The sequence below is a fragment of the Enhydra lutris genome, unplaced genomic scaffold, assembly GCF_002288905.1.
Source record: "Enhydra lutris kenyoni isolate GAN:26980312 unplaced genomic scaffold, ASM228890v2 scaffoldscaffold10, whole genome shotgun sequence".
Taxonomy (NCBI): domain Eukaryota; kingdom Metazoa; phylum Chordata; class Mammalia; order Carnivora; family Mustelidae; genus Enhydra; species Enhydra lutris.
The window spans coordinates 32,578,894-32,591,161 of NW_019154094.1; the positions used below are offsets into that span (position 1 = coordinate 32,578,894).

Here is a 12,268-nt window from a genome sequence, read left to right on the forward strand (position 1 = left end):
TGAATCTGGAAGAGGCAATATCACAATATCCATGGAGTCATTTCATTTGGTTCAATCCAATATCATACTGATGGTATTACAGTTACCTTAATAATAACAGCAAGTACTTACGAAGTAGAGATTTGAGTACTTCTTATGTATTAACTTTTCAATTTCTCACAGCAGTTTCATGAAAGACAAACTATGATTATTGTTTTACAAATGAGAACAATAAAGTAGACAGAGGTTAAGTAACCAGTCCAAGATAACACAGCTGATCGGCAGTGGAGCCAAGCTTCAAATCCCAGCAGTCTGGCTCCTCAGAGCAGCCTTTTATAGTTTATTTCTACTCTGCAATGGGAGGATTTTGAAAGCAAATGTAACAAATATTTAAAAATAAAACAGAAGCAATTTTATTCCTATATTAAACAATCTTTTAAAAACTTGGAAACACTTTTCCATTATTTTCATTTTTACACAATCTCCTGAACTGCTGATACAAAAAGAAAAGGAAACTCATTAGAAGGTAACAACATTTTATTCAGTAATATTAGAGTAGTATAGCATTATGCTCACCTGCAATATTAGGTGAGAGTTACACTATTTTTGATGCTGTCTGAGATAAAATATTATTCCAGAGCATTGAAAAAAAAATTGATGGTGCTTATTTTTTAACCATAGGGAATTTATTTTTTAGTACTATAATGTAAGATGACAAGATATACAAAGCCATGTCTGTTTGTGCTGTCTGTCTGTGTCATTTTATGCTGACTTTGGTCAAAGAATCTTGACAGGATTGAAGATTGTTTTCACCTTTGTTTAATCTAAATAAAGGAAGCAGAAATGTCAAATATTTGTAAATGAATGCCACATATTTTAAAAAGGCAGCCAATGGGTGGCTCGGTAGGTTTAGCATCCAAGTCTTGGTTTCAGCTCAGGTCATGATCCACTCCCAAGTTGGGCTTTGAGCTCAGGGCAGTCTGCTTGTCCCTCTCCCTCCGCCTCTTGTTTCTCACCTGCTTTCTATGCCTCTAAAATAAATAAAATCTTTAGAAAAAATAATAAAAATAAAAAAGGCAGCCAAGTAGAAGCTTTCCTTGTTACCTTGTTACCTACCACTGTTAAAGTATATGTTGATCATTTAAAGCATGTACCCCTTGTAATGGTGTACCTCTGCTTATGCCATGAAGTTAAGTCACAGATAGACAAACACTGCCTTCAGTTAAGTTCTTTTTAATTGAATAACTAATGCCTGTTGCATGTAAGTTATGACAAACTTGTCTGATGCCAAATTTGATTATATCATATGGAATGTTTTAGCAGGATCCCAAGGGTATTTGTCAATATTGAGTTCATCCAACTATTTTTAGGTATTTGGGTATATCCAGGTATTATACGAATTTTCATCCAGAGAGCTCTAGGATGTGTCATGGACTTCCTCATCTCCACAAAGGCAGAAATACTGGAATATTGTTCTTCTGTTCCTTATAGCTGTCCTAGATCAAAACTGTGGGGAATATTGACAGACGCCCTTTGATCCAATTATACAAATAGTCATCAATTAGTTAGAAGGAGAAAGTATTAATAATAGTGACAATGGCTACCAGTTATTGAATTATTATCATGAGCAAGCCCTATTAGAGTTTCCATTTATTTTCTCCTTCCCAGTATTCCAATAATTAAGAACAATAAATTTAAAATGAGGAAACCAAGACTCAGATAAACTAAGTAAATCAGTTTTCAGTTAGTAAATGAAGGCAAGATTCCAAAGCAGGAATTTCTGACTTAAAAAAAAAAAAAATGCCTTTGGAGAGAAAGCTCTGTAGTTAATGGTTAAACCTCAGATTGTTTATCAGTTTCAACACTCTTATACCTCCTGGGTTTGCTAAGAGTTCTATGAGTGTCTTTAACTGGCTCATTTAAAACAATTCCTTATTCTTCCTTTTCCATTCTCACCTTCCTGTGGAAGGTGAATTGTGCCAAGAAAGACTTCAAGAATGCAGAGAAACATATTGGTTGGATAACCTTCAAATTGGATTAGTGGACAGCTGGTTTAAAGTGAGCCAAATTTACACATAGACATTTCTGTCTTTGTGATTTTTTTCTGGTTTAGTGCATATATGTATATATACACACACATGTATGTATATATGCATATGTATTTGTGTGTGAATATATGTATGTTTATCTATCTTTCTATTTCTTTAGTATATAACAATCTACCTTAAACTTAGTAGCTTCAAGCAACACCCATTTATTAGCACACAGGTCTGTATATCAGAAGCCAAAGGATGATGTGATTGGTCTCTCTACTCAGACTCTTACAAGGATAAAATCAAAGTCATGACCAGGTGGCATTCTCTTCTGGGAAGTCTGAGAAAGAATCCACTTCCAAGCTCTCTCAAGTTGTTGGCTAAATTTGGTTTCTTGCTATTGTAGTATTAAGGTTCCCTATTCCTTGCTGGCCAGATGTCAAGGGCCACTGTCATCGCCTAGTGGATGCCCATATTTCTTGCCATAGGTCTCCCTCCATCTTCAGAGCCAGCAGCAAAGAATATCCCTCACATCAATTCCCTCTGATAGTTCAAATCTCTTTAGCCAGGACAAGGGAGAAATTATATTAAACTCGATATTATCAGAACATTCTGAGTTCTTTATATTTTCTCTCTAGTATCATCACCAAAAAAAATTGGAAAACATTTTTTAAAAATATTTTATTTATTTATTTGACAGGCAGAGATCACAAGTAGAAAGAGAAGCAGGCAGAGAGAGAGAGGGAAGCAGGCTCCCTGCTGAGCAGAGAGCCCAATGCCGGACTCGATCCCAGGACCCTGAGATCATGACCTGAGCTGAAGGCAGTGGCTTAACCCACTGAGCCACCCAGGCCCCCCTAGAAAACATTTCTTAACAAGGCAGGCCTATCATATACATTTTAGTGTGTTTTATAAAACAAAAACCAAAAACTAAAAAACAAGAACTATGGGAGAGTAAGAAAAATTATCAACTAGGTTGAATCCTATAAATTTACCCAGGGGGAAAAAAAATAGCTCCAGGAACAAAACAAAAGAAAAAGTGTGTAGATGGATTTCCCATAGAAATGATTAGTGACAACTCAGTGAAACAGAGTAATCAACATAAGCCAAATTGAACAGATGCTGTTATCTGGATGTCCTTTATTATTATTTTTTTCTGAATAGACCAAAGGAGACCTGACTCCAGAATAGCTTTCTCATGGACCTGACTCCAGAATAGCTACCTAATTTTTAAAGTAACCACAAATGTGCTATCCTTCTAGAAAGAGAGGATTTACAGATAAAGCTTATTCTAGAGGAAAGTACTCATAGTGAAAAAGAAAAGAAACCTAGGCAATAATGCCAGAACACAAAACTGGCACATTCTGCTTTATCTCTTAGAAATGTGATATTTGGACATAAAACCAGAACTATTCCCTATACTCTGAGGAGAAACGTATATTTGCTTCCTTAATCCTATTTCTTAACTAGAGATAAACCCCATGAATGTGACTGTATGCCAGTAGAGCCAGATTAAGCCCTCATTTCCATCTTCCTAAAAATATAATTCTAAAATATTACAGAGAAATATAAGTTTTACTGAAAGTTTTGTCTGAAGAACACAGAGAGTGATATGATGCACATCTGATTGAAACCCTTTTTTCCCTATTAGACATCACTTTCCTTTCTCCTAAAGTCTCTTAACAATAGTCTATGACTTATCTCATCTCCACACAATCTCCAGCAATCCCTTCTATTGTCTGTTATAGTTAGTATCCTTAATTTGGATACCCATGTCAGAAAAATACAAGTCTCCTAGTTAGCCTCTTGGTGCTTGGCAAAGGTAAAATTTGGTAGTCCGCTAAGTAAAGTCTTCCTTTCCTCTGCTAGGTCTCTGGACGATTCTAAGTTCTCTTCTCTACATCCAGGTTTATGTGACAGTAAGAGGCAATACACTATTTATTTTACTTATTCATTTGGGGGAGGGTCACTGAGCCTTGAGGTAGACTTGGAACTGCCATGCAGAGAGGTCTTTCTACCATGGGTTTTCACTCACCTCCAGGATGAGCTTTGATTAAGAGCACTGGTCACTGGTAACAAAGATTCTGCATAAGTCATTTGCAACAGCACTGAAAGCAAAATTTCCGACTGTAAATTTTTCTAATGGACATGAAACTCTTGAAGCCCAGGCTGTAGGTTCCATATGAAAATAAGTTGTCAATAGATTTTCATGGGTGCAGGGAGTTAGCCGAGCTTCACATGAAATTTTCTTTAAAAATGGTAGAGTGAAGACATGATACATGTTGTCTAAAATAATTAAGATCACCTTCACTGTGAAATAATAGTTTCACCATATCTAAAGTAAAGCAGATTCTTTCCCTTTATTGTCTGGATATAAAACTCTCAATCCTGGGCTCATAAAAATCATAGGTTTAAAATTTGTTAGAGAGGAAATATTCCACTGTCTTCAAAGATATAACTCTTAGGTTGGTAGAACAATTGAATTTATGCCAGTAGTTTGGGTGTCTATGTCTGTGGTAGGAAGATAGCACTGTTGTTTGAGTCCATCATTTGTATTTCCATCAATAAAAACATTGACAATTCAACAGAAATGGAAAATCATTCCAGCAAAAACTCCAAATTGTGTTAAAGAATAAAGAGGAAAGTTACATTGAGAAAAAGTGCTAAATTTTATATGCCCTTCTTCCCAATTAGTTCTTTTTTTTTTAAAGGTTTTATTTATTTATTTGACAGAGATCACAAGCAGACAGAGAGGCAGGCAGAGAGAGAGGAAGGGAAGCAGGCTTCCTGCTTCCCTGCGGGGCTCGATCCCAGGACCCTGAGATCATCACCTGAGCTGAAGGCAGAGGGTTTAACTCACTGAGCCACCCAGGTGCCCTGCCAATTAGTTTTTGTTGTTGTTGTTGTTTGTTTTTCCTTCTGTTTCTGGAGTAAATGACAGTGGTGCTTTCTTTTTGTTTTTCTCATTTTTTTTCCTTTTTTCTTTTTTTTTTTTTTTCGTTTTTTCGACAGTGGTGTTTTCTTAGTGAGTAGGTCAGATCAGCAGTGTGTGTACTTTGAGGTTGCTTAAATATGTAAAAGGCAGATAGCAGAACAGTTGTCTATTGGTATAATAGTAACAACCATCATTACTGAACTTGTACTATATATCTACTCAACAAATATTTATTGTGTACATACTAAGTGCCACTCCTTTTAGTGAATTTTAAGGATATAGTGGAGAGCAATGTGACAAAGTCTTTACCTTCATGAATCTTAAAATAAACAATATAAAAATGTGGCAGATGGTAATAAAAGCTAGGGAGTAAACTAAATGGGGTAAGAAATAGTGGGTGTTACCATTGTATATTCTGAGGCCAAAGAAGGTGTTGTTGGCATCTGAGGAGAGAACTAAAGGAATGAGAGTGAGACATTGAGCAAAGGCAGGTTGCATAGAGGGAACAGCATGTGCAAAGGTCTTGGCAGTAGGGCTGTGTCTGGCACGTTGGAAGAAAAGCAATGAAACCAGTGTGGATAAAGAAAGGTGAGGGGCGCCTGGGTGGCTCAGTGGGTTAAGGCCTCTGCCTTCGGCTCAGGTCATGATCCCAGGGTCCTGGGATCGAGCCCCGCATCGGGCTCCTGCTCAGCAGAGAGTCTGCTTCCTCCTATCTCTCTCTGCCTGCTTCTCTGCCTACTTGTGATCTCTGTCAAATAAATAAATAAAATCTTTAAAAAAAAAAAAAAGAAAGAAAGGTGAGCAAACAGGAGCATAGATGGGGTTGTAAGCACTACCTGAAAGATATTATAGAGCCTCTGGTTTTTAGTGGGGGTGAGATTAGAATGCATTGTGTGGTAGTGAGCAAAAGACTGACATGCCTTCTCTGAGTTCCAGTTTAAAAAGTTTATTCCGAGTAGACCATAAAGGGGCAAAAATATAAGGAGTTAAAGGTGGTTACAATGACTCAGGTGAGAAGTAATGTGGCTTGAAGCAGGATGATAGCAGCAGACAGGTGAACAAGTAACCATATTCAGTATATATTTAGAAGGTATAGCTGAGATAATTTCCTGAAAGATTAGATGTAGAGTGTAAAGAGAAAGAGAGAAGTGGTTTTTAGGTTGAGCAAGTGGAAGAAAGCGGTGCCATTTATTGGGTTGATACCAATAGCAGGAGAGCAGGTTTTGGAATGGGGGAAATCAGGAATTTGTTTTGGGACATTTTAATGTTCAGATGTCTATTAGATAGAACAATGAAAATTTTGCGTAGGCAACTAGATTTATATATCTGGGGGAAAGTTCTGGTTTGGAGAACTAATATTGATAGTTACCATTATTAAAAATACAAAATTTAACTGAATAATTTTAAAGATCTAATCGGCTTTATTCAATGATTTATGAATTGGGCAGCATATCATCTTACAAATGGAAAGGAACCCATGGGATGCCTGGGTGGCTCAGTTGGTTAAGAGTCTGCCTTCTGCTCAGGTCAAGATCTCAAGGTCCTGGGATCAAGTCCCACATTTGGCTTTTTGTCAACAGGGAGCCTGCTTCTCCCTCTGCCTGCCCCTCCCCCTGCTTGTGTGTGTTCTCTCTCTCTCTCTGACAAATAAATAAAATCTTTAAAAAAATGGAAAGGAATCCTGAGGAGGTTCAAAATGAAAGACTTTTATAGGCAGAAAGAGGCAAGATAAGGAAGTTGTTCCAGCAAAGAGTAGATTGTTTCAGGCAAGGTCACCTTAGTCTGGAGGATGGGTAGGGTCTGTCAGGTGGGTTGCTCACCTGATAGAAGGAGACCTGCTAACCAGGTAATTCCAGATTAACTGGTTAAGGGTCACATTTCTGGGAGAGGTTGAAAGTAGAATTGTGTTTGGTGTAAGTTTTGGTTGGCTGACATGGCACTTAGCACAGTGACTCTTTTTGGAGACTACTGTCTCTCTCTCTCTCTCCTTTTTTTTTTTTAATCACCATATAAATAGTAGTTAATGCCACATGATTGGATAAGGTAACAAATGCTTCCTATATGCTGGACACTCAGTTCAGCATCTTATGTGCCTTAATGCTTTAAAAGAAAATTTCTCCACTCTATAAATTAAGTAATTGTGTTAAAGAAGTTAGAGTTAACTTGACCAAGAAGACGTATTTTGGGTTTAAATACCATTGCATTTATTCTGCTGTCTAATTTGGTCTGGCATAATCTGGCCCACAACAGAAAATAATTGCTAAATCAAGTATAAATGGAAACAGCAAGTGTATCTGTATTGGAGAATATGTAAAGACCACCTAGAGAGGTAAACTGATTTATCTAATATAAGTGTACTGTGTTAGAACCAGAAAGATCATGTAGTGGACCGGAGTCCCATAGTTTATTTTCCTAGGTCCTGGGCTCCACATTTCCTCTTCTACTTTCACAATCTTATTCTTTCCCAGTAAAAATGTTTCCCTTGCTTTCTAGCGCATCAAACAGAATTCTCATGTTGCAGTCTATTTCCATTTGCATAGCCCAGGTTTTCTCAACATCAACACTATTGACAATTTACAGTGAGGTAATTCTTTGTTATGGGGTTTGTCCTCTGTGTTGTGAAAATGTTTAGCAACATCCCTGGCCTGTGCCCATTTGATGCAATAGCACCCCCTCTCCCAATAGCGAGAAGGAAAACATCTCCAGACATTGCCAAATATCCCTTCTCAGGCAAAATCACCCTTGGTTGAGAAACACTGGAATGACCCCTCACTTACATTCTTTATATCTATCTAGCTCACCTGTAGAGGATGGAAATTGAGAGGAACAAAGGAAGTGTAGTCCTTCTGTAATTGCCTCCCATGGCTTACCCAGTCTTCCCTAAAATTGGAGGTTTCTTAGAAGTTCATTCAGAAGCTGGCTGTGTTTTCATTCCTTCTCCAGGTAGGAAGTCCCGGTACATGTGCGGCTCTAGAGTTCTTTGTAAGCTAGCAGTAGCAGGAACTCAGAGGGCCTTTCCTTAGTGGTTGTTTGTAGGCCACAAATGCAGCTATCTCCATGATTCTGAACAGGAGAATGTGTAAATCAAAAGGAATCTAATAAAATCTAGGTGGTTAAGCAGTAATTGTGGAACAAATGGGAACAGAAATCGGAGTGGTTGTAAAGGTGTCAGGGTAGTGTTCTGGGTTACATCATAAACTTGCTCAACACCAATATCAATGACTTCAACCCAGAAAAGGAATTATTTTTCCTGGATTAGGTCTTTGCCACTGAGCTAGCATAACTGTGATTTACCACCTGGCAGGCAGTCACATTTAACCCTAGAGCTCTGCACAAGGTTTGCAGTAAAGTACACTCATTCCAGAATATTCCAAAGGGGAGATTTATCCACTCAATCTGAGCACTAAGCTTCAGATTCTTTATTCTTCTCATTTATTTTCTACTTCTAGAAACATGCTACCAATTTTGAGGCCTGTTTTATGGAGCCAATAGAAATTCTCAGTGTCGGTGTTTATCGCGACTGGTCTCTTTCACGTGGGATAGTTCCCCTCTAATAAAAATTATGTCCGATATAATGGGTACTATTGCATATATCTCTTGTGTCTGTACTTTAAATATTACAGTGCAAGATATAGGGCTATAAAAGATGTCAAAACACAATCATGCTCTAGGGAAAATAGGATTTGTTGTATGCTTGAGAGAGCAGCAGATAGAGTCTTCAGTTGCTTACTGCAGATCTGCCATTCCTAATAACATTAAAGTTGTAGAGGATGGTGTCAATGTGAAACTACAGGCAATGCTTCAGGAAAGACCAATTATTATTCAGTTCTAATGTTACTGCTGAATCATCATAGGGAAAATGCATCACAATCATTAATAACAGATAAATGTCATAGATGGTGGAGAAAATATTTTAAAAATTCAATGGTTTCAACTTAAGTGGCTCATGAATTATACATTTAATTAAGAAAAGCCAAATGGGAAGAATTTTAAACTTCCAATTTGTAAGGTAGTTTTTTTTTTTCTTTCCCCATTAAAAATATACAGATTTAGCATGACAGTGGCTGATGATGGAACAAAATAGATAAAAGCCCCCACTCAGCCTGACTATTTGGGATGGGAATAGGAAGCCCATGGGGAGAAGGGAAAAGGGAAGGATGAAAAATACAGTGACAGGAAGGGCTTGCAGGTTAACACATTCACCAATTCACAGAGGAGCACAAAGGGGTACCTGGATTCTAGTGACAGAGCTGCTGCCATCTTCCCCTCTGTTTACTCATCTGTAAAATGAGAAGATTGGGCTGAGAGATCATTAGGTCCCTTCCATCCCAGCCATGTCATGCATCTATGAACTAAGGAATATCCTTTTGTTCAGGTTTCCACATACCACCTGAAGAGAAATATACAAGATGGCCACCATTTTATCAAATTCTGAGCCATTTCCCTTTCTGGCATGGTTATGCAGAGGATATTGAGAATTACCATTATATTAGTGATTTTCAAAGAAGTGTTCCAGGACCCACCAGTATTACCATTCCCAGATAATTTGTTAATGATGTAAATTCTTTGGCTCCTTCCCAGATCTACTGAAGGAGAAATTGGGAGTGTAGAACCCAGCAGCTTGTGTTTTACCAAGTCCTTTAAGTGATTGTTATGCACACTGAGGTTTGAAGATCTGTCCCCTGGTGAGGCCATTTTGGAGAAAAGAATTAGTTCTTAATGGTTTGACAAATACATTCTATTCCCTGCTAATAGTAGCTATAAACACATTGAAGTAATTGAAATGACAGATTGACCTTTCATTCTATAAGATTCTGAGGAAACTGAACACAGGACACACAGTGCTGATGGCAGGAAGGGGATGGATGATCAGGAAAAGTTGTCCTAGTTCTGAGTAGGCTTTGATACGCACAGAATTTGGGTGTTTGGAAGGAAGTCTGAGAGTAAGGAAGAATGTTCCACAGGGATCATATTGACATAGAAGAAAAGAGTCAGTTATAGATAATAAAAAAGAAGAAAGATGGTATTAGGGAAAGAGCAAAGGCTTTGGCATCTGAAAAATCTAGGTTCAAGTCCTCTCCCTTCTACATGCAAACAATGTGATTTTGGAGAATTACTTTTCTATTCCTAGCTCTAGTACCTTCTCCTATTAAATAAGCATATTATCAATAGCCAATTAGCTTCATAAAACAAAATTTGGGGATGATGAAACAGGTATGAAATAGAAGTACTCATTTTTTCTTTATTATTCTTTATGTAATATTCCTTATATCTGGACCATTTTCTTCTGGCAGCTTTTAAATGTTCCACTCTTAGAGAAGGAATAGATCAGAAAGTTTTAGCAACTAAGGTGAAAATGAATTCACCAAGGGAGAAATGAAAATTACAGTCTCAGGTCTCAAGATTGTAGGGTAAAGAATAGGAAGATTTCTTGGGCATTAATGGCAACCTGTAATTTCTCAGTGAGAAGGGTTAACCTTGGATTTCAGAGAACTAGAGCTTATTTTTCTTCCCAAATCAGCACTGAATAAAGATCCCTAAACTGAGACATGGCCCTGGGAATTTGCAAGATTGTCTTTATTTCACAAAAGGTTCAAAAGGTGAGGAGTCACTGACAACAAGGGAATCTGAACTACATTTTTTCCTCTTCTATATACTGAAGAAAAATTTACTATCTAGATACCTCTCACTTTCAAACAAAAACCCTTTGAGCATCTCTTTGGTGGAGACAGAGTAACAGGCTTAGAAGTGAGGCAGCAAAGGACATCAGTAAGGAAACTTAGAAGCAAGAGACCACATGAAATGATAAAAGACTCCAGTAGGGACTTGCAAAAGCAGTGAAGTTTCAATACCCTGGAACAGGATGAGAATGTCAAAGCATATTTTCAAAAATAAAAAGTGAATTTCATTTATGCATACTTGATCTAAGAGCATTAGACTCTTAAGATCAAAGGAATGTTGAGGGTGGAGTAGACAGTTCATAGAAACATAGGTTTAACTTCCCGTTCATTGTAAAAATAAATATTTTTGCAATGTCTCAAACATAGCACATCCATCCTCTGCTTGGCCATCTCTAATGATAGAGAGCTCATTACCTCACAAATCACCTCTGTTACAGCTCTGAAGTTTAGATTGGTCTTCTTGATACTAAGGCCCATAGGGCTTTCTGTAACCTCCAACAGCCAAAGTCCTATTTTTGCCTCCTGGGCATCAATAGGAAGGGCTCTTTTTAACCCTTTCTGCACATGACAGCAATTCAGATCTATGAAGACTGCTCAATGATTCCTCACCCTGCCCCCAGGGTAAAAATCTAAGTTTTTATCATTTTCTTTTGTGACGTAACTTCTGGTCTTTGCTGTGTTGGTTACCTGTCTCTTGATATACTTGAGAATTTAAATTCCCCTTTTGGTAAAGGGTGCTCTGAACATAATATTCCAGTTCAGCTACATGAGCCATTCATAGGGTGTTGAAAATACAGATTCCATGATACTTCACTCAGATATAAGGAAACCAAATTGCTAGGAATAGGATTAGCGATCTGTATTTTAACAAGCTTCCTTAGTGATTATAATGTGCTCTGAATAAAACATAATACTCCAGTCTGAACAGTTCAGAGTAAGAATGAAAAATATTATTCATTATATTGTTTCACAAGTTGTAAATCATTCTAGTGTTTGGTTTTCCTGACACTATTCCCATCCTGCTTTTTTCCCATTTATACAAATAATACATAGTAGTTAAAAATTATAATGTGACAGAAACACACTATGTAGAGAGTAAAATTTTTTCCCCTCACCCTAAGAAAACCTCTATATATGTTCCTAGGTTGTTAAATTTAATAATTTGTATAAAGATACACAGATGCATACACACACATACATACACATACATATACACAGCATTAACCACCTTGATTTGCAACATGCTTTTCACATAACCATACATCTTGGTTTTTTTTCTACCTGAACACTACTTTTATAGGTTTAATGCCACTTTGTACATTTTCACATTCTACATATAAGTGGCATTTTTGTTGATTGTTCTCTGACATATCATCCTCTCCTATTTTCTTCTTTCCTGAGAATTATATCAGAGTTCTATCAATATAGGTGAATTCATTTTCACTAAAATAACTTATGAATTGTTGTTAGAATGTAATACTTTAGCTCCTCAGCACTATTAATGGTCTGTTTGTAGACTCACTCTTTTTCTTTCTCTCTCTTCCCTTCCTTCTGTCCTTTTGCGCTTTCTAAAATCTGTTCCCTAAGTGTACTGTCAATGCTTTATTTTTCCCTATGTGAAAGAGATGATAAAGATGGCA

General features: G+C 37.3%; 1 protein-coding gene across 4 annotated transcripts in view; it reads left to right on the top strand.

Annotated features, from left to right (window-relative positions):
- LOC111144105 (contactin 6) overlaps nt 1-12,268 on the top strand; it is a 303,309-nt gene that overhangs the window by 175,009 nt on the left and 116,032 nt on the right. The gene's annotated exons all lie outside the window — the stretch shown is intronic.